The following is a 24176-nucleotide window of genomic DNA, read 5'->3' as shown; positions in this document are numbered from 1 at the left end:
TGCCGGACGTGATCACCGGTACGTTTCCTATAAATAATGTTTATGCTAGAATATTATTTGACTCGGGTGCAAACTAAAGCTTTATAGATTATAAATTTTGTAGTCTATTAAATGAGCCCTTAGTTAAACTAGATAAACATTATGAAGTAGAAACTGCTGATGGAAACATAAGTAGAATAACCGAGGCTTTAGATAATGCCACAATTTCTTTAGCTAATCACGTCATACCTGTACGGTTGTTGCCAATGACATTGGTAGGTTTTGATGTAGTGTTAGGTATGGACTGGTTATCGTCTAATCAAGCCCGTATTTTTATGTAACGATAGAGCTATTGATATTCGAACGTCTAATAACAAAACCATTCGTATAACCGGAGACAAAGAAGGAGGAAAAGTAGGAATCATTTCCAAGATCAAAGCAAGTCATTGAATAGGCAAAGGATGCCTCGCATTCATGGCCTATGTAACCAAGGAATCTGAACCCAAGAAAATGGAGGAAGTACCAATTGTATCTGAATTCAAGGATGTATTTCCCGATGAATTACCAGGAGCACCGCCTGACAGAGATGTAGAATTTAAGATCGACCTTATGCCAGGAACATCACCGATAGCAAAATCACCTTATCGTCTAGCACCAATGGAAATGAAAGAGCTAAAGAAACAATTAGACGAATTATTAGAGAAAGGATTCATACGACCGAGTTCGTCACCGTGTGGAGCCCCAATTCTATTTGTAAAGAAGAAGGACGGATCGATGGGGATGTGTATAGACTACCGGGAGCTAAACAAAGTCACAATCAAGAACAAGTACCCATTACCTAGAATCGACGACTTGTTTGATCAGCTCCAAGGAGCAAGTTTTTTTCAAAGATTGATTTAAGATCGGGTTATCATCAATTGAAGGTACAAGAAGAAGATATACCTAAAACAACCTTTAGAACCCGATACGTACATTATGAGTTCACCGTGATGCCTTTCGGACTCACTAATGCTCCAGCAGCTTTTATGGACATGATGAATCGGATTTGTAAGCCATACTTGGACAAGTTTGTTATTGTCTTCATTGACGACATCCTTGTTTACTCAAAATCCAAAGACGATCATCAAGTTCATCTTAAGATCATACTTGAAACCCTAAGAAACTAGAAATTATACGCCAAGTTCTGCAAATGTGAATTTTGGTTATCTGAAGTACAATTTCTTGGTCATGTTATAAATGAGAAGGGTATTCAAGTAGACCCAGCAAAGATTGAAGCCATAACCAACTGGGAGAAACCCAAAACACCGACTCAAGTCCGAAGTTTTCTAGGCTTAGCCGGACACTATCGAAGATACATTCAAGACTTCTCCCGAATAGCTGTTCCATTAACTTCACTCACAAGAAAAGCAATAAAGTTTGAATAGGGATCGAAACAAGATGACGCATTTGAAACACTCAAACAAAAGTTAACCAGCACACCTATTCTGGCCTTGCTAGATGGATTAGAGAACTTTACCATATACTGTGATGCCTCGCACATGGGAATGGGAAGTGTTTTGATGCAAGGAAAGAAAGTGATTGCTTATGCTTTGAGACAATTGAAAGTTCATGAAAAGAATTACACCACGCATGATCTGGAATTAGGCGCTATAATTTTCGCGTTGAAATTATGGCGACATTACTTGTATGGTGTAAAGTTCACAGTATATACTGACCACAAAAGCTTGAAGCATATATTCGATCAAAAGAAGTTGAATATGAGACAAAGGCGTTGGATGGAAACACTTCATGATTAACGACTGTGAAATCGTATATCATGAAGGAAAAGCCAATGTTGTGGCGGATGCCTTAAGTAGAAAAGAACATGAGAAGCCAAAGAGAGTCCGAGCTCTTAGACTGGAACTTAAAGTCGATTTAGCGAGTCAAATCAAAGAAGTTCAGAAGTTGGCACTGGAGGAAGGAAACATCAAGGCCGAAAAATAAAATGGTACAATCGATCAACTAGTCAAAGGAAGCGATTAAATACTTAGACTCGGTACAAGGATTTGGGTACCAATGGTTGGAAGTCTAAGAGACAAAATCCTCGAAGAATCACACAAGTCAAAGTATATGATGCATCTGGGAAGTGACAAGATGTATCACAATCTAAAGGATGATTACTGGTGGATCGGGATGAAGAAAGATATTGCAATATATGTAGCCAAATGCCTAACGTGTTCTAAAGTGAAAGTCGAACATCAAAAGCCGTTAGGATTGCTTCAACAACTGGAAATACCAATCTGGAAGTGGTATATGATAACTATGGATTTCATCATGAAGTTACCGAAAACTTCACGCCAAAATGATGCAATCTGGGTTATTGTAGATTGACTTACCAAGTCTGCTCATTTCATTCCAATTCAAGAAACGTTTAGTATGGATAAGTTAGCACATTTCTATGTCGAAAACATTGTATCCTTACATGTTGTGCCGCTATCCATCATATCCGATAGAGATAGTCGTTTTACTTCAAATTTTTGGTCAAGTTTTCAAAAGGCTATGGGGACTCGATTAAACTTAAGTACTGCATACCATCCCCAAACTGATGGCCAGAGCGAACATACAGTTCAAACCTTGGAAGATATGCTTCGTGCCCGTGTTATCGACTTAGGAGGAAGTTGGGACACTCATCTTGCACTGATGGAATTCTCGTACAACAACAATTATCATACGAGTATCCAAGCAGCACCATTTGAAGCATTGTATGGACGAAAGTGTAGAACACCTGTATGTTGGTCAGAAACAGGTGATGCTCAGTTGTCAGGACCTGGGATTGTCCAAAGAACTACAGATCAAGTAATACAAATTCTTGAACGATTGAAAACAGCAAGGGATAGGCAAAAGAGTTATGCGGACATTCGCCGCAAGCCATTAGAATTCAAAGAAGGCGACAAAGTGTTATTGAAAGTATCGCCTTGGAAAGGAGTAGTAAGATTCGGGAAGAAAGGAAAACTAAGTCCACGATTTGTTGGGCCATTCAAGATACTCGAACGAATAGGACCGGTTGCCTACCGCCTAGAATTACCCGATGAAATGAAAGGTATTCACGACATGTTTCACGTATCCAATCTACGCAAGTGTTTAGCTGACGAAACCCTTGCAATGCCATTGAGAGATGTCAAAATCAATGAGAAACTTAAGTTTGTGGAAAAGCCGATTCAAATAGAAGATAGCATGATTAAGTTTCTCAAGCACAAACGACTCAAAAACGTAAAAGTCAAATGGGATTCAAGACGAGGACCCGAGTATACGTGGGAACTCGAATCAGAAATGAAGAAAAAGTATCCCAATCTATTTCAATAAATCTCGAGGATGAAATTATTCAAAAGGTGGAGAGGATGTAACACCACGTCTTTTACCCATGACAATTTAGGCTTAAAAATACTAACTTAAAAAGTACATGAACCAAAAGTGCAAATTCTGAAAATTTGCTCCCATCGCGGTACGCGACGAGGTAACAATCAACCCATCGTGTAGCGCGATAGGCTTGGTGAGTCACTGGACACGTGTTGAACAACGTGTCGACACGTGGCGCAATATGACAGGCCACGTGTCACCACCGCATAAGGCGGCGTAAAAGTGCGGCGTCGCGATACGCGATGGGTCACCTAGACCCTATCGCGTACCGCGATGGGGACGAAATTGGCAATAAAAGGGGGGTGACGGGCATGAGTCCTATTCATCCCAAACACACCTTCACTTTCACACACATAGCCTCGAAAGACGTGCCCCATTGCCGTAACAAGCCGACGTGCTGTTTTCTCGTAATTCGTGCAAGAAACGAAGTGGGAATTAAGCTAGCAATCACATAAGCGAGTAGATCAAGTCCTGCCTTATCTTGTTATCAGTCTAAGCATCCAATCTAAGGTAGGAGTTACGTTTAAGTTATTTGAATTATAGCTTAGACGATCAATCGAGGCTATGGCCTTTAACCTTGATCGTATTTTACAAAACATTCATTCACAATCATGTTTTCATAAAACGTTACTTCATGATGAAGTAATGTTAAACAAAAGATATGTTTTGACGGGCATGTAGTAACTGGAATGGGGATAGCACTAGTAGTAAGTTTCTTGCCTAAGGAAAAGTAATTCGTACAAATCCCAATCAACCGAGGGACCCGTTTACTTACCTGGAGAAACTTACCAACGTGTTGAACCTATTAGGCCAAAGCATGCTATATCAAACGTCACATAAAACAAGTGTTTTTATTCACAATCAAATATAAACGATTTCAAGGTTAAGCTTACAATCATAGCTTAACATCATTCAAATCATTTATACGAACCTATTTATGTATAGGTTAAGTATCATTCACAATCATCAATCAATCAGTCAAGGTTTTCAACACCGACGGTACAGGTGAATACGTTAACCTTTTAAATCAGTCAAAACATAATTATACTCAATGTGACGAACGGGTGTTTGTCTTAACGAGTCAATCAATGTCTACATGAGATCGAGTAATCTCTAAAACTTTATAATACAAAGTAGAAAATAAAGTCAACTAAGACCGAGTACACATGTGTCTGGATCCAAACATAACCGTTCAGCCTAATCAATCAAAGGCTACGTGGCCGCGGGCTAATGGTCATAACTAGTCTCTCGGTAAGGGCTACGTGGCTCGGGAAAAATTGTGTATGTAGGGCAGTGGTACATAGACCAGAAGTAGAGATGCTTCTGCTGAGCTTGTAGAGAAAACTATATTTGTATTGTAATCTCATTCAAATGTTTTATTGAGTCATACATGTTCACCAGCATATAGCTGACGTATTTTTCCAACCCATTGCAGGTAATTAAGCGTAAGTAGCATTAGCAAGGATTGGAGTCTATATGAAGTTAGAAGCGCGCACAAGATGGCTCCGTTTTTGATAACTAAAATCCTTGTAATATGAAACATATGTTTTATAAACTAATACTCGGGTATTTAATTCCCGAGTAAATTTTCAATGTAAATTAATATTATATTCAACCTAAAGTCTTCCGCTAAAATTAACCCATAAACTCCGATATATTTACAAAACAGGTACCAACTTGTGGTCACATGCCTAGGCCCTAAGTCGGGGTGTGACATTATCTATTTCTCTAAGTCTTTCTTAGCGATTTGTGGCTGAAAACTTTCTAATTCGCTAAGGTCACACTTAGCAATTCGCTAGCCAATTCGTTAGTCAATTCGTTAGTTTGACTTATTGTTGAATTTGATTCGTTGTTTATCTGATTCGCTGGATTGATTCGTTAAATTCAATCTTGATTCGCTATTTGATCAATATTAGATTCGTTAAGATTTGATTAGTTAGTCATTGTTCATAGTTCGCTAAAACTGTTTATAGTTCGTTACATTCACTGTTCACCATTCGTTAACTTTATTTTTCACAAGACATCCTTGAATTTTTGAAATTTGTCAAAAATGGCCGGTATGTATGCATTAGCTTCTCAAAACATGTTGATGCAACAAATGTTACAACTTGATACCGAGATAGGTTCACATTCGAAATGTCCAAGATTGATGAAGTTTAGTGACTTTGCCATGTGGGAACCTCGGTTTCGTGCTCATCTAGGATCAGTTCATCCTGACTGTTCTTATTGTTTAGATGAAGTTTATACCGTTCCTATGATTGGAGATGAGACTATCGCTTTAAGACCTAAAGCTATATCCCAATACTCACAGGAAGAGAAGAAAGCATTAAAGATAGAGACAAAATCCTATTCTACTCAAACCATGGCTTTACCTGAGAATATATTTCACCAAATGTGTCTGCTGGTTCAGGAAGTTCATCCACTACAAATCAATACTCATCACCTCCAAATGTCAACATGAAAGAAGCTGAACAAAATTTCGCCTTTTTATCAGCTTTCATGACTTCTTATGAAAATCTGGTGAGTAGTAAGATTGCCACTAGTGATCTGACTGATGAAGAATATGATCAGATTGATCCAGATGACTTAGAAATCATGGATTTAAAGTGGAACATGGCAATGATTGTTCGTAAAGTGAAAAGGTTTATGCAAAGAACTGGTAAAGATCTTCCTGCCCTTAACACGAAGTTGGGATTTGACAAGTTAAAGGTGAAATGTTATAACTGTCAAGAATTCGGGCATTTTGCAAAAGAATGTGACAAACCGAAAAAGGAGTATACAGGTCCTCGTGGTCAAAATCAAAATTCTTCATCACCACGAGGTAATGATGCTGAGAAGAAACCATCAAGTTTTGGGTCACAAACAATGTTAGCTGATGGAAATGATTGGTCACAACGACTATTGTGTAATGATAATCAAGCTAATCTGGCTTTGTTTGGGTTGACTCAAGATTTTCATGATGCTAGTAGAAGTGAGGTGTCTTCTGATAATGACTCTGGATCGGATTCTGATGACTCCTGTGACAAGCCTACAATTGTCTTTGCATGCATGGATAAGATCAATGAGGTTAGTCATTCTATTTCTGCAACATCATCAGTTAAAGTAACTTGTGTTGAATGTGAATCTAACAAACCTAAGTTAGAATCTTTAAAGAATCAAAATGACAATTTAGTGAGAGAAATTGCTTCACTAAAAGATACTTATCGACAATCTCTCAAATCTCAATGAGATCTCGTGAAAAGATTGAAGCATTGTCGACAAGTAATCATGATCTAAAAGCTGAATTATCTGTGAAAATGACAATTAATGGCCAAAAGTTTCAAGAAATCTTGAAAAATTGTTCAAAGATAACTGAGCTTGAGAATGAGGTTCTTGAGTTGAAGAACAAATTGGGTAAATTTTGAAACTCTTCTATTCTGTTGAATGAAATCATTGAAGTATCTAGAAAACAAAAATATTCAGAAAGGTATAGGCTTTGTTGAAATTCCTCCACCGTTTCACAATGATTATAAAATTAATCCTTTTGCTAAAAAGAAATATGAGATAATTATGAAAGAACCTGTGATTTTAGAAAAGCCTAAACTTAGTAAATCTGAATATGTTAAAACCCATTTGCTCCTCAAAAATCTCATGTTCAAAGCAACAAAGTCTTTGTTGAAAATGTTGACAAAGTTATCATTGAGGATGTGTCCGAACCTGAAATTACACACAAAAACAAGAACATTCCAAGTTCAAATCACATACTTTGTGAATCTCATGAATTTGAAGAGGCTGTGTATGGTTCGCACACGACTAAAGTGAAACAAGATGCTCATGTCACTGTCAAACCAGTGAAGGCTAAGAAACCAGAAAAACCAAAAATTTCTGATGAGGATTTATTGTGTTTCATAAATCCTAATGCATCTAAGCCGTCATCTGCTCATGTATTTAAGTTAAAGGGAATGGACACGATGTTCACTGAGAAAGACATTCCAATAAGTATCATTAAACCTGAACTGATTGAGAGTGTGTTTCACATGAAACTTCCAAGATTCGTGAACTTGAACATTTGTATGCTCAAGCGAAAACATCAGAAACATCTAATCCATTGACTAAAGCAAAGCAAGTTTTAAAACAAGCTAAGAAAGTTCAATTTGTGAAGTCAACTAGGACAGATACGTTGAAAAGTTTTTCAAATTGCTCTAACTTAGATTTTTATTTGAAAAAGAAGTCTGAGTTATCTGATGATTTTGCTAAAAGCATGACCAAAAATGTGAGTCATCATGCGTTTTCTGTGTCACATGTTCCGACTAATTCTAAACATCATCATGTTGACATGCGAAGCTGTTTTCTTTGCGGTCAACAAGGTCATGTAGTAAGAAATTGTGGCCAGAAGAACTATCAGAATCTTCATCCTTTTATCAAGGATCATTCTAAACCAGTTCCTTTGGTAAAGGAGATTCTGAAACGACCTGTGTCGTATGCTGATGATACTCATATTATGTTCTTTAATGTACATCCTCGAAAAGTTGTTCATGTGAATGAAACTCATGGTTCCGTTAAACCTAAGTTTATTCCAACCGAACCGTTATGCAAAAATGCTAATTCAAATGTAGTTCAAGCTGCGTATCTAAGACGAAAGTCTAAGAAACCTGTAACTTATTCTCAAGTTGTTGAACAACAATTGAATGCAACTAAGGTTAAGTTTTCTCAAAAAATCAAAAGGTGCCCAAGACTGAGGCCTGGGCTGCCTTTTTGAACTAATCATTTTCATTCGTGTGTAGGGTACATCCAAGACCATTTCTGGGGAAAACTGGATCATGGATAGTGGATGTTCTCGTCATATTACTGGAAATCTCGACCTCTTAACAAATGTGAGAAATATTCAAGGGGGTTATGTGGCGTTTGCTGGGAATTCTGGGGGTATGATTACACAGGAAGATGATGTGACGAATGGGAAGATTACCTTTGAGAAGGTTAATTATTGTGATAAAGTGGATCATAATTTATTGAGTGTATCGCAGATCTGTGATAAGCAATACACTACAGTATTTACAGATAAAGAGTGTCTAATTTTAAAATCGGGTTATGTGATTCCCGAGGACATGGTTGTTATGCGATCAACACGATCAAATGAAATTTATGTCTTGAATATGAACTCTAAAGTATCTACATCGATCGAAACGTGTTTTGTCTTGAAAGCAACCGAGAAAGACTCAGTGCTTTGGCATCGAAGAATGGGTCATATACATGTTTGAAAGATGAACTACCTGATGGCAAATGACCTGGTAGAGGGTGTGTCATTAAAGAATTTTAAATTATCTGATCACTGTGTTGCTTGTAAGAAGGGCAAACAGAAAAAGAAACCGTACCCATCTAAGGTATTAAATTCCATTGATACTCTGCTTGAACGACTTCATATGGATTTATTCGGTCCAGTGAATCGTGCGAGCATTTCTGGAGAATGGTATTGCCTAGTAGTTACATACGATTATTCACGATATTCATGGGTCTTGTTTATGAGCTCAAAAGATCAAACACAGTGTCTCGTTCAAAATCTAATCACTAAGATTGAATCACTATACAAACAGAAAGTGAGGAGAATTCGAAGTGACAACGGTACTGAATTTAAAAATACTGTATTGGATTTCTTTTGTTTATAAAAGGGAATTCATCGAGAATACAGTGTCCCATACGTACCGCAACAGAACGGTGTAGCTGAAAGAAAGAATAGAACGTTGATTGAAGCTGCTAGAACGATGCTTGCTGATTCAAAGCTTCCTGTCCACTTTTGGAATGAGGCGGTGAATACGGCTTGTTATACACTCAATCGAGTTCTAACTGTTAAAAGACTCAAGAAGACCAGTTATGAATTATTGAATAATCGTAAACCTAATTTAAAGTACTTGGAACCATTTGGGTGTCCTTGTACTATGTTGAAAAAGGATGCGGGAAAGTTTGATGAAAAAGCCATTGAAGGTTATTTCTTGGGGTATGTGTCACCTAAGAAACGAGTGTTTAACTTTACGTCCGATTGTGTTGAAGAATGGTTCCATGTGGACTGTCAAAAGTACACTACTCCTCCTCAAGTGAAAGGTCCCGACTGGATGTTTGACTATGATGGCTTATTTAACTCATTTACTCCAACAACCGATCATCCAGATGAAGATTTAGTTCATGCTTATTTTGAAGAACATTTGAAAATTCCAAGATTTGCAAGTTCAAATGATGTTGAAGCTCCAATTGATGCTCCAACTAAAGAACCTGGTAATGAATCTCCTGTTCACTATGATAATGCTTCTACTTCATCTGATGATAATGCTATTGTGAATGATGATAATGTTTTATCTCCTGAGTTGGGTGAACATTACACTAATTTATTTGAAAATGTTGTTGTTTCTAAGAATCCTACTCTCAGGATTCATAATTACCATCCGCAAGAAAATATTATTGGAGAACTAGATGTGGGAGTTCAAACACGTCATCAAGTTGCGTCTGCGGGTCAAAATAATGTGTTATGTTTTTATGTTGATTTACACTCGTCTGGGATTGTAAATCTTGCTAAATTCATCTGTTTTCTATCTCAAGTTGAGCCAACGACTCCTCGTATGGCACTTAAAGATCCTTCTTGGGTAGAAGTCATGCAAGAAGAATTACAACAATTTGCACGTTTAGGTGTTTGGGATCTTATCAATAAACCTGCTAGAGTCAAGAAGGCGATTCCGACAAAGTGGGTGTATAAGTGTAAGAAAGATGATCGTGGGGTAATTGTGAGAAACAAGGCACGTTTAGTGGTGCAAGGTTTGCATCAGCAAGAGGGTATTGATTACACTGAAGTATATGCTCCAGTTGCAAGATTAGAGTCGATTCGAATCTTTCTGGCATATGCTGCTTACAAGAATATTAAAGTTTATCAAATGGATGTCAAGAGTGCTTTTCTCAATGGTGAACTTCATGAGGAAGTGTTTGTTTTACAGCCTCCAGGTTTTGAAGATCCTGATTATCCTGACCGTGTTTACCGATTAAACAAGGCATTATATGGTCTACATCAAGCCCCGAGAGCTTGGTATGGCACGCTTGCCGACCATCTGACGGATAATGGTTTTAAACGTGAAACTGTTGATTGCACTTTGTTTTATAAGAATATTGGTGATGATCTTCTCCTCGTTCAGATTTATGTTGATGACATAATCTTTGGGTCAACAAACGACAAGTTGTGTAAGGAGTTCGAGAAATCTATGCAAACCAAGTTCGAGATGAGTTCGATGGGAGAGATGAATTTCTTTTTAGGGTTGTAGGTTCATCAGTATGACAAAGGAAAAATCCCTTCTACTCCTCTTCCCGTGGGTCACAATTTATCACCGGGTGAATTGGAGGATACTGTTGATCCAACCCTCTATCGTGCTATGATTGGTTCTTTGATGTATCTTACTGCTTCTCGACCCGACATAATATTTGCTGTTTGTTTATGTGCTAGGTACCAAGCAATTCCCCGAGTGACTCACCTGGCAGCGGTTAAACGTATTCTGCAATATCTAAGGGGAAATCCTGACATCGGGTTATGGTATCCCAATGACGATGCTTTTGATCTTACCGCTTATTCCGACTCAGACTATGGAGGATGCAAGATCAATTTCAAATCTACTACAGCGGGATGCCAATTCTTAGGAAGCCGGCTTTTTTCCTGGCAGTGTAAGAAACAGACAACGGTCTCCACTTCAACCGCCGAAGCTGAGTATGTTGCAGCCTCGAGTTACTGTTCCCAGGTTTTGTGGATACAACAACATCTTCGCGACTACTGTTTGAAGTTTCTTACTACTCCCATATTGATTGATAATTCTGCTGCTATTAGTATCACCAAAAATCCCGTACAACATTCTAAAACGAAACATATCGAAATTCGATATCATTTTATACGGGATTGTTATGAAAAGAAATTAATTGATCTTGAGAAAGTACATACTGATTTTCAGAAAGCCGATCTATTTACCAAAGCCTTTGATAAAACACGTTTTCAATTTTTGCTTGGTTTAAATGGATTGAAGACCCTTGCTGAGATCCTAAAATTAGGATAATTATCTTTTATTTTAGTTTGTTCTAGTTTAAATTTTACTTTGTTTTTAGGTTTTAGGGGGTGAATCTTAGAAAAATCAAAAATATTGTAATTTTCGTTTGTATAGATAAAACCCAAAAACATTAGAAAATTTTGAAAAATCAAAAATATTGTGTTTTTTCCTGTTTTATTTTAATATTTGAAAAACCAAAAACATCTTAAAATTAGAAAATACCAAAAAGATTGTGATTTCTGTTTGTACAGAAAATTTTGAAAAAGTCAAAAAGAATGTGAATTTCTTGTTTATAAAGAAAAATCCGAAAAGACAAAAAGATTGTGTTTTAGTTTGTAAAGAGAAAAACCAAAAATTTTTTTACTTATGTTCGCTGAAAATTATGTCATCTGCTTCTATTTTGAAGGACATATACTTGTATATGTTTGGTCCTGATAATTTCTCGTAAATATTCGGGTTAGCCATTTACCTGACAAATGGAAAGTACTTGGGGCGTTCATTAAGCTTTCTATTTTATTTTTAGCTGAGAATTATGTCAGTTATTTAAGTTTGTGAAGCATGCTTGCACGTATTGGTCCTGTTATTTACTTACAGATGGATAGGATAGCCATTAATTTATGAACTTACATTAACTGGGGCAATTAAATTTTGTTTATGCTCCTCAAAATTTTGAGTTTTTGAAGCAAAAAGAGAAAATGATAGTACATTGATTATTTGACCCCAAATCCAGAAAGAAATAAGCTTAAAAGACTGTGTGCTTAATCATTGGTGCATTGATAGGTCTTAAACAAGCTGTTAGAGTAAAGTAAGTAATATAAACCTAAAGAAAAGCCAAATTGAAAGAGGTGTTAGTCTCTAGAAAAAGTCTCGGTGAAGATGGCAGAAATGTAATAACCGGTCATACTCAAGCCTTATATTTGTTGATCACCCAAAAATATAATAAAGAAAATAACAATGGTTAGGATTCTGGACACTGTTAGTCTTTATGCGGCTTAATCATTTTGGTATTCATATGCATGAATATTTCACTCGCTTTTAGAGCAAACCCAAAGTCATTAAACTTGATCACTGTTGTACTTCGTACAATCCAAATTACTGACTTAATCAAAATTCGCCGTTAGTCATACAATTGTTCCTCACTTGCGTGCGTCTCAATACCAAAAAGAAACGGACCTCAGGGGATACAATGTATGTAAGCCGACAGATGGACTCGTGCATACTCACAGTAAAGGAAACTTGATGCATTGCTTAAAATTACAATTGGTATAAAAAATTTTGATCAACACTATAACGTTTTAAGTCAAGTTGGGGTGATTTGGCAAAAATCAAATTAAGCTTGAACCGAGATTAGGGCTGATAGCTTCTGATATTCTGTGCGCTAATTGAACCATAAATCATATCACAAAAATGCTCGAAGGTTTGTTATACGATTTAAGGGGACAACAATATCAATGACCGGCTTAACACCAGTCATAATATCGCTAAAATATAAAACTGTGATGGAAGGGCATTTTGGTCAATATGATTCTCTGCTCAAACTCAACAAAAAAAAAATGTACTGCTTTTGAAAAACATAGAAAAACACAAAAAGAATGTCTATTTTTAGTTCGGATATTTCTGTAAATACATTCTTTATTCTTTACAACATACCAAAAATAATTTTTTTTACTTTACATATTATTTAAATTTTCTTTAAGTTATGTTTCGAAAACGTGAAACGTTTTAAATTAGTTGATTATCGAGATAAACGGTCTCGATAATCTACATAAGTTAATTAAATAAACTTTATTTATTTTATTTAGTTATTGAGTGAATTCAATTTTTATTTAATTATTTAAGTTAAAATTAAATAAACTTTAATTCGTTAAGTATGGATAACGAATTAGGTTGTTCTCTAGCGAACTACTTTCTAGTTCGCTCACCTAATTCGCTTCCGCACTCTGTAACGAACCACTTCTAATTCGTTATACATATTTAACGAATCAAACAACGAATCAAATCTAATTCGCTACACTACGTGAGTAATTTGAAGAACGAATTAGCTAATTCGTTAGTTCAAATTCATAGCGAATCAGTCTGATTCGTATATTGGAAAACGTGCAAGGACTGTATATAAAAGACAAGAGTAACACGAACCGTCCTTCACTGTTCCTATTTCTTCTTTATACATATTGTCACTCTGTTCAAATTTTTCTGATTTTTTCAACCTTTGAAATTCACACTTTTGATCATACCAGTGTGTTGCTAAGGTACAGATGGTCATTTCTTTGTGATTTTCGTCAAAAATGCTACAACTTTGCTAGGCTAATTATGTAATTTTGTTATAAGGGTTTTACGACTTGATAAACTCTGTATCATCGTAATCAACTTTGCTAGGCTAATTCCGAGACCCTGGGTAGACGTTAATCAAAGTTTGATTCTTGTTTGCCGGGTCAATTGAATGTTTATGTTTTCAGGGTTTTAGACTCTGTTAAAACTCCGAGAATACTTAATTTATTTCATGGTGTTAAGTCTCAATCTCAACATCATGTGCTTCGTATTGTATTTCCGAGTTTGCTACGACTGTTGATTTGGTTATCCAACGAACATTATGGATTATTTGTTACTGGGTTCATATTGTTGACTTTCAGTGTTCTTAATCTATTTTGACTTTGACTATGAGAGTCAAAGATTAAGTCTGGATGGACCATTCGTTATTGTTAGCGAATTGGAACTATTTAGTGTCCAATTCGTTAATAAAACACATGAACTAGTTTTGAGAATAAGTTAATCATCGAATCAGATTTGAATTCGTTAACTTATAACGAACTAGAGCTTAGTTCGTTCCTTTGAATATTAATTCGCTAAGTCTATTTCGTTAACTTTTTACCTGATAAGGAATCACTTGATTCGTTACATATGTGTAACGAATCAGAGTGATAATCAAACAAATGACATATTTTTTCTTTTAATTATTAAAAAGTTATTAAGCATTGTAATTAATAAATCATTTCAACCATCTAAACACGTCAATATATCGATTACACTTGACATATAGACAAATTACACTATCTATAGATAAATATACATAAATGATACTTCTAAATTTTATCTCCACATTACTTATACGCGTTCTGATTTATTCAGTAAAATGGCTGATCAATTGAATCAAGATCAAAATTTTATACGCGTTCTAAATTTTATCTCCACATTGCTTCGTTTTGGTGACAATGATAACAACCCAAGTGAATTTGACAAACAGCTGATCAAGGGTTTGTTTACTCGTTTACGTTACGGTGGAGGTGTTGATGAATCTATGTTGAACTAGAATGGATTATGCCCACCATACAAGTATCTTCTACATGTCTTGATTCATTGTATGAGTGGTCGTCGTGGTAGATTTGACCAATGCAGAAGCAGTGTGCAATCGGTTTTTGTTGCACTTATCCTCAACAAGCCATTTAACTACTCCGAGCTAGTCTTTGATCATCTGAAAGAACAAGTTCAGCAAAATAATCAGAAGAAGAAATTTTTAATGTATCCACGATTTCTACAACTGATCATTCAAGATTTGATACCCAATTTAGTTATTGATCAAACACTGGTGAATGATGTGCTTCCTATGGAACACATGAAGGCTGATACTGTGCATCGAATGTTGATTTTTAGAAAGGATAGGCCACGGGATAAACATATGATTGGTCACATTATTAATCCAAATTATGTATGTCCTTCCAATGAACGCCGGATCCACGATGACTCGGATTCTGAGCGTGAGGGAGGAGAAGTTGGGAACAATGATGATGATAATGATGATGGAGATGGTGGTAGTGGTGGAGCTGGTGATGCTGCTCTTAAAGAGCAACAAGATGTTGTAAATGCTGCGTTAGCTGCTACCATTGCAGCTCAAAGTGAACGAAAGCGGAAAGGTAAAGAACCAACATCTGATGTTCCAACTAAGAGACGAGTTTCAGCTGGAGCTGGTGTGATTATTGGTGTACCACCGCCTCGTCAATCAATGCCTCAACGCCCTGTAGTGCCGCCTACTACTAGCACTCTGACGCTCACATTAACGACGACGACGGTGTCTCATGAAAGGCTTGGTTTGATTCCACAGATGGCGTTATCTGAAATACCAAGACCTCCTGCTACATCTTCTACTGTTCCTCCAACATCGTCCATGAGGCCTCCTCCTCCTCCTAGTGATGTTTCTTTTATGAGAATTACTCGGCCTCAAGGACCAATCCAACCAGTTCATCCATCCCTGTACAACTTGCCACCGAACCGTCAGACAGATATGCCGTTAAATCTTCTTCATCTGTATGATAACCAAATGTCTGCTGACCGTCAGAATCAAAAACGCCTTATGGAGAATCAAAGACGGATGATGAGTTATATTTCATTTTGTCAAAAGGAGACTAAAGCGCTACGTGCGATTGTTGAGTCTCAGGGGTGAAAATAAAGGAACAAGAGGATCTAATCTTGCAGTTGACTTGCAAAGAGGATGCCTTAAAGAAACTCAATAACAATGATGAAGATCTCGATGAGTCTGGTGCAGGAGGTGAGCCTAAACAAACGCACGGCTCATCTTCGGGTGCTGGTACTAGTGAAGGTGGTGATTTGGATAAACAAATCATTATTCATCAAGATTACACAGATGCTAAACCTCTGGAGAGAATTGAAGCTGACACGGTAATTTTTATTGATGGTTCGGGAGTTGTTAAGAGTGTGGTGAACAGGAATGAGATCGAGGTTGGTGAGTTTGTTGATAGGTCTCTGACACGAGAGCAGATTTCCATACTGCTAGGGTTGAATGATGAACAGTTAACCGTGTTAGAGACAAAGCCTGACATTGAGGTGGTAAATGAGGAAAGTATAACAGATGATCCGTCAATTCAAATGAATACGGATTTTATTTATGAAGATGAGGATGTTGAGATGGAAGACGTCACTGCTGAGGAGTACCCTGACTTGTTCAACACACAAATGTTGATCAAGGTGCTCCAGTATTCGATGAGCAAACGGTTAAAGCAGCTGAAGATGATTTGGAAAAGACGTCAAAGGGTTAGAAGGTTGTGGACACTCGGTTCAGCTCGATTGAAAACCCAACCGATGCCGATATTGCTTAGTGGTTCAGCTACAAAGCGGCAGGTAAGATTATCAAGGCGTATCGGTATGTTGATCAAGAACGAAAAGACGTAGCTGCAGCTTGGGTCAAAGCAAACCAAGTGACCTCTTTCAAGACTGTATCCAAGGTACATGGTGATATCGTCTCTTGGCTATATGATTCCGAGCTTAAGGTATGTATAGTTAAATGGGAGTAGGGAATCCAGTACTACGAAACGATAATGGACGTTCTTACACTACCGCGTTGGGATGTTCGTACCCTCGCATGTCGTCCATTTATCAATCGTGGTGGCTACCGGACAGCTGAGTGGTTTCATCAACACTTACTGTTCGAGGTCAATCATGGTTTCAAGTTCTTCAAGCCCCAGGTCCCGAGACATAAACGTATTGACGAGATTGATCCAAGGACTGGCTGGAGGAAACTTGTTCTTAAGGTAAAGCCGCCAAAGATGATGAAGCAGGTGCCTGTGAAGACGATGCACCAACACATGCATCTCTCGTTTGACCGTTGGTACTATGAAAATCGTACTGGCGAGGCCGTCATTGTTCTTGGTAAAGGAATGAAGACCGAGCTTATCAAGATAATCGACCCGATGTGGTTAGTTAATTTATCTGAGGCCGACAATGACGTGCTGCACAAGAACAAGATTCTGTTTGAGCGCGATGAAGACTATGACCTGGCTATGCAATTCCAACGCGTTGTGCGTGTTTGTCATGAAAATGGAATTCATAGTTGTAGAGACTGGCAGTCTAAGCATTTCAAGTGAAGACCAAAGACAAAGAGCTCCAGACAAGGGGGTGTCTGTTAGTGCACGGTTTTGCGTCTTGAGTCTTTGTATTTATCGTTAATGTATTTGTCGTTTTGTCTAAGTAATAAATTATTAAGTTATATTGTAGTTCGCTAATGTAAGTGTCTAGTTCGCTAAGGATGTTTAGCGAACTAGATCAAAGCTATTTCCCTCTTGTTCGTTAAGGATGTTTAACGAATCAAGAGGCGGTTCGCTAAGTTATTTAGTTTTATGTATGTAACGAAGCGGACTCTAGTTCGTTAGGGGATGTTAACGAACTAGGTCCGTCTTCTATTTATACGTGAACACTGTTCACAAGTTATTAAAGTTTTGAGTTAATTAACGAAGTCCTGTCAAAATACTCTCTCTCAGTTCTTCATCTTAATATTATTCATACATACGCATACTAATACTGATAATATATACACCTATAACATATAATCAAACGTAATTATGAGCTAGATCCGAGTTAAGGTATTAATCATATTAACACAGATCTGAGATCTGTTTAACGGATTGATTCCGGGTTTCAACAATAGGAAGAGCTTAGAGTGGTTAAACAAGAGGTTTATAGGGCAAAACTCGGATTTTTTGGTTAATAAAACATTGAAGGAGACATGGGAGACAACCTGGTCTGCACCAGGTCGCGCTACACGACCAGAAAGGAGTCCCCCGTCGCGCGGCGCGGCGTGTAGGGCTGAAACATTTTTTACAACTTTCAATAAATGACAGAATGGCCCAGGAGTTGATTTTGAGTGTTTTTAACGCGTTTTATGGCCCGTAAAGGATGTTTTTAAGACCCAAGAAGTGTAAAACAATATTGTAACATAAAATCTATCATTTTGATTATATCATAAGTTTCGGTTTACAAAATGGGTCGGTTTACACGTTAAACGAACACAAAAACAAATACAAACGGGACCCAATTTTGACGAATGTCACATTGTTACAGCAGGTTGGAAAATTAACTAAAGAAGTGGCATTCATCAGAAGAGATCAAGGTATGTTTCGTAGTGATACTCATATATATCCAGGTCACAAATCCTCTAACACAACGAGTGTTCACTTAAATGCGGTAATAGTGGTCCTCTTTCTGAAATTTCTGTCGTTGAAACTCATTCACCACAATGTGATGAGGGTGGCGTGAATGATATAACTGAGTCTAAGTGTGAGAGTGAACATGATCAAGAAGTTAAAAGTTTTACAAAGTCTGAAAATGATTCAAATAACATGCTTGCAAAATTTAGTAATTTGAATGTTAAAGTTCCATTTCCCTTAGCTTTACTCATACCCAAAGATTTAAGTAAACGGGAACCACCTAAGGGTGAAAAGTGGGAAAATTTTGAAAAAGTGAAAATAAATAAACCGCTGCTTAAACAAATTGAAGTGAGTCATGATCATTTTGAGTGTTTAGAAGAGTTAAGTACCCACACACGACGTCACAAATTTCCAAAACAACTTGATTTAACTACTAGTGTGAGCGCCGTTTTGATGGGTACCCTTCCCCCGAAACATCATAATCTAGGAACACCTATGATTTCAATACAAATAGGTGATTTTAAATTAGACATGGCTTTATTGTATCTTGGAGCTTGTGTAAGTATTTTACTGGGGAGTTTGTATGATTAGTATGCTTTTGGGCCACTACAAAAAGTTAAAACCACAATGGTGTTGGCTGATCAAACTCCTACGTGTCCTAGGGGACTGTAAAGGATGTTATTGTAAAAGTTGGTGAATTCTATTATCCTGTGGATTTCATCGTGCTTGATTGTGTAAAGAATACACAACTGAATGTTATTATGGGTAGACCGTTCTTAGCTACAACAAAAGCAATTATTAATTGTGCTGAGGGAACTGTCAGAATGAAGTTCGGGGAAAATAAATGAGTTTAAAGTTGTTTTCTAATTTATTTAGTCATAAAACTGACAAGTGTGGATCTTCTGAGAATGAGAATCAAACAGAAAAGAAAGAATGTTTTATGATTGACATGTTTAATGAAGAGAAAATGAAGAAAAAGTCAAGAAGGAGAAGAAGAAAAAAGGTCAAGAAATCATTGGAGTATGACTATTATAGAGAAACTTGTAAATTTTATGATCTGGCATGGGAAAAAACTAATGATGAGAATTGAACAAGTTTAGGAGCGAAAAGAGGCAAGCACCCTATGAGACCACCATGAACGACACATCAGGTATGGTCCGGCTGAAGACCTTAATAAAAATTTAGCGCTAACCGGGAGGCAATCCGACCTTGTATTCAGGTACGTGTATATGATATTTATTTAATACTTTGTGGGCGTAGTTTCCTATAAACCCTCACGAGATCTCACTCGTTCACCTGGGCTACCGGGGGGTTTAAAGGGCTTGTTGCATACGCTAAATGCAATCGTGATTCCTATGAAAGTGTGTTAGGTCTTTTAATATTTTTACTCGTTTAGAAACTTAATTATGAAATTTATATAACTCGGCTTGGTAATTAAAACTAAAATTGGCATCTTCTTACTTGGTTGATCTTCTTAATTAAGACACAAGCGAGTCGTGCTGATGACGTGTTAGCATATAACTATAATTATAACAAGATTATGGAAGTAACTTAAGAAGTTTAGAGGTAATTATAGAGAGAAGTAGTAAGAAGTGTGTATCTCTTGAGTTTGTTCAAGATGGTGAATTTTTCTCATTACCAAGGAGGTAGTATTTATACTACAATTACAATACTATTTGATAGACAAAGATAACTATTTAGGAGACAACTTAGTAACAATTTTTGTCCTTAGGTTTTGAATATAATGGCCATCCAATGAATATTGATATTTTATAACAATAGTATTTGATATATATATATATATAGAGAGAGAGAGAGAGATAAATGTTATAATAAGAAGTAGATTTTTTCTAAGAAGTGTAGAAAATGTGTTTTCAGAATTATCTAATAAACACACACCGGACAATAAACACACTTTCCATATCCATCTTCAGATCAACATATCTAGCGCACCAAATTACATCTTACACTTCTTAGACACACTCCACTTATATATTTTCAGGTTTTCGTTCTACTGTGTAAGAGTTTCACGACGAAACAAACGTCATCCGGTCGGAGTTAAGATGAAAGTAATATCGACACTTGAATTTGAGTGGTTAAAATGAAAATTGTTAAACTTAAGTGAATCTTTTATGAATTTTTTTCTACAGCGAGCCACACATTCCAACCCCAATCATCCATTAGTATTCCAGACGTAGACCCTTCATCGGTGATGCTATCAGTGGTTCGAACTTCCTTCGCCCTCTTTGCACTGAAAAACCTTGAAACTTCAACGGCAAACCTAACCCTTCCCAATTTGATACAACTATAGCTGAATTGCGATTCTCACTTGCCCTTTTTGTAAGTGATGATATGATTTGATTTAAAATTTAAATTATGATCAATAGTAATCCTTTACTGCTCAAGATTTTTATGCCCATTCATTTTTATTCATCATATTATGTTACAAAGTTAACACATCTGAATTATAGATTTGTTATTGACTTATTTCTATACTGGAATACAAAATATAACATATATAAAACAAGTTCGTTTTCTTTTGTTTTATGATGATGAAAATACAATAAAGTAAGGTAATATTAAATAAAATTTTGATTTACAGTTATATTATAACTTGATTTTCCTTTTGTGTATGAACCCTCACAAGAGCAGCCCAGTTAATACACCAGATGCTGCACTAGCAATCACAAAATAGAGTTGTGCAATTCGAACATAAAGAAAACTCACATTTTAGGGCCCAGGTATTATATTTCAACATATATAGCAAATCAAATGATCCATTGGATAACTAAGCAATAAACACATTTTGCCGGAGTAAGCGTGTCAGGAAGAGATCCAGATGAGATCGGTTTCAAGAAAGGTTTTTGTGATCCACCTCAAACGCAGTCGGTTTTGAAATCTCCATGAAGTGAACATCTTTTGTATATACAGTAGGCAAAATATGTAAATATTATTCTACACATAATGACCTAACGCTTTTGTAAAAAAACCACTAAAAAGGATACAAAATGTACAACTCAAAAGACTCGGGGTCATCTGGTTATATACTAAAGGACAGTGAACTGCTACAATAAAGTTTTGCCATTTACGTTTTTAGCCCTTTGTGTTTTAAGAAAATATACTTTGACCCCTGGATCATATATAAAAGAAGTATTTTCTGCTATGTAATACTATATGTGAAGCCTAAAGTACAAGCTTTTTTTGTCAATGAAAGAATATTTTTGTGTGATACGTGGCTTTTTTTAGCTACTCAGTTGTCACTATTATTATTATTATTATATGTTTTAATACATAGTTTCCAAACATTTAGATTCATAGTGTTATTGATTTATTTCCCTTTGTATTATTTATTATTTCATTTTAATCTTTAATTATTTATTTTACTATCATCAAATGACTTTCTTCTGTTTACAAGAATTTAAAACGTAGAAAATCAAACCTGTACTTACGTTGTTTTTATTTATGGATATTTTTATTTTAAGTTTACATAGGTTTTGAGTTTATTTATAATTTTTTATGTGAAACATAGCATTAATTCCACACGTTTGCTAGGTGAATATATATATATATTTTTTTTGGATTTTCTTCGTTATTTTATATGTTGGGTTTTATGTCAAATTAATAATAATCATGAAATGTTTTTATATTAGTGTTTTCATGTTCGAATATGTGGCAAGATTCCCCACGCAACGCGCGTTGGGAAATTTCTAGTTAACATGACTAGATGGATATGGTTGCCTTAATAATCGACATCTTTAACTGTCACCCTTAGTTGTGGCAATATGAATCGGTTGGGTTGGATTGGGTGTTGGGTCACAGTGGGTGTGAGTTAGGGCACATTAAAAAAAAAGTTAGGGTGAGCTTGAGTCAAAATATACATGTCCCTGTTTCTATTTGTTCCTACTAAAATCTTAAGTCTTAAATCTTAATAGTGTTATAACTGTAAGCTTTCTATTTTTACTTTCTCAGCCTGCATCACTTCAAAACAACAAACCGATCAGCATGAACTCAAAACACCTCACTTCCATGGAGTCAACGCCCAGCAAACCACTACTCATCCTCACTCTCACCCTCCTCTTCCACTTATCATCACCCTCCACACTCCCCAAACAAGCTCAACCCACCAAATCCGGTTACCTCACAGTCAACTCCACCACCGGTTCCGCCATCTTCTACGCCTTTTATGAAGCACAAAACACCACCAACACTTCACTCTCTAACAACCCACTTGTCATCTGGCTTCAAGGAGGCCCTGGCTGCTCCTCCATGACCGGAAACTTCTACGAACTCGGCCCGTGGTGAGTTACTGCTTCTTTAACTCTTGAAACCAATCCCGGCTCTTGGAACCGGATATTTGGCTTATTGTTTCTTGACAACCCGATTGGAGCCGGTTTTAGTATCGCTTCCACACCCGAAGAGATTCCCCGGGACCAAGAAACCGTAGCGAAGCATTTGTTTATCGTGATAAGGAAGTTTATCGCTTTAGACCCGTTGTTTAAGTCTCGCCCTATTTACATCACGGGTGAGAGTTACGCTGGAAAATATGTTCCAGCAATCGGGTACTATATTCTAAAAAGAAACCCGAGTTTACCAGTTTCAGAACGGGTAAATTTATTTGGGTTAGCTATTGGAAACGGGTTGACCGATCCGGCGATTCAAGTAGGCACTCATGCTTTGCATAATTACAATCTTGGATTAATAAATGAGAAACAGAAAACCCAAATGGAAAAACTTCAACTTGAGGCTATAAAGTTAACTAAAGATGGTAATTGGAGTGAAGCTACTGATGCAAGAATCAAAGTCTGGAACTTTCTTGGAACCGTGATGGGTTTAGCGACTTTGTATGATTTTAGGAGGCAGAGTCCTTATCATTCTGATTGGGTAGTGGAGTTTTTGAAAGACCCCAAGGTTAAAAGGGCGTTAGGAGTTAACGAATCAATGGTTTTTGTGGAATGTAGTGATGTGGTTCGGGCAGCATTGCACGCGGATGTGATGAAGAGTGTTAGGTACATGGTAGAGTATGCTGTTAAGAATACTAAGTTATTGTTGTATCAAGGTCAGTGTGATTTGAGAGACGGTGTTGTGTCGGTTGAGTCCTGGATGAGGAAGATGAAGTGGGAGGGGCTTGGTAAGTTTTTGGAAGCCGAACGGAATGTTTGGAGTGTGAATAATGTTCTTGCTGGTTATGTGCAGAAATCGGATAATTTGAGCCATGTGGTGGTGTTGGGGGCGGGTCATTTTGTGCCGACTGATTAGGCGATTAACTCGCAAGCCATGATTGAGGATTGGGTTCTAGATAGAGGATTGTTTGGTAGTTTCTTGAACTAGCAATCATAAAGATCAACGTGTGTGATAATAAGAATGTTCAAAGTCCTTCTCGTGATCTTTGAAACTGTTGTAGTAGTCTTGCATATTGCTAGTTCAAGAAACTATCACACACGTTGATCTTTATGATTATTAATCAGTTGTGTACTTTCTTATTTGATGTGTTCAACGCCAATATTTAAGATGTAGTTCACAAGCACTATATATATAAATAACCGTGAAGCATCTATGTTACTTGGCACTTTGTTGTAAGTTGGTTGTTTGCTCATAATTTGAATTTAATTGCTGAAATTAGGAAGAAGTAATGTAGCATTTTGCACTAAAATTTGTGGAACCTGAGTAGAGAAATCAGTTTATTTACTTTAAACATAAATTTCATTCGAAGGTTTGGTTGTGTCCATGTGCATTGTAAAAAATTCTTAAATTCTTGTTTCAAGCATTGGACTTAAATAATTGTATTTATTGATGTTGTATATAGGTAACTAGAAATCGTACCTGC

At 36.7% G+C, this 24176-nt stretch overlaps 1 pseudogene; it reads left to right on the top strand.

The window, feature by feature from the left end:
• The first annotated feature begins 22290 nt into the window (after window positions 1–22290).
• On the top strand, window positions 22291–23720 carry LOC143606294 (serine carboxypeptidase-like 50 pseudogene; annotated as a pseudogene).
• Window positions 23721–24176: the final 456 nt, after the last annotated feature.

The sequence above is a fragment of the Bidens hawaiensis genome, unplaced genomic scaffold (assembly GCF_021521415.1).
Source record: "Bidens hawaiensis isolate Kalapana, Puna unplaced genomic scaffold, B.hawaiensis_p1.1 tig00074074_1, whole genome shotgun sequence".
Lineage (NCBI taxonomy): Eukaryota > Viridiplantae > Streptophyta > Magnoliopsida > Asterales > Asteraceae > Bidens > Bidens hawaiensis.
This window is presented reverse-complemented; position numbering and strand designations above follow the sequence as displayed.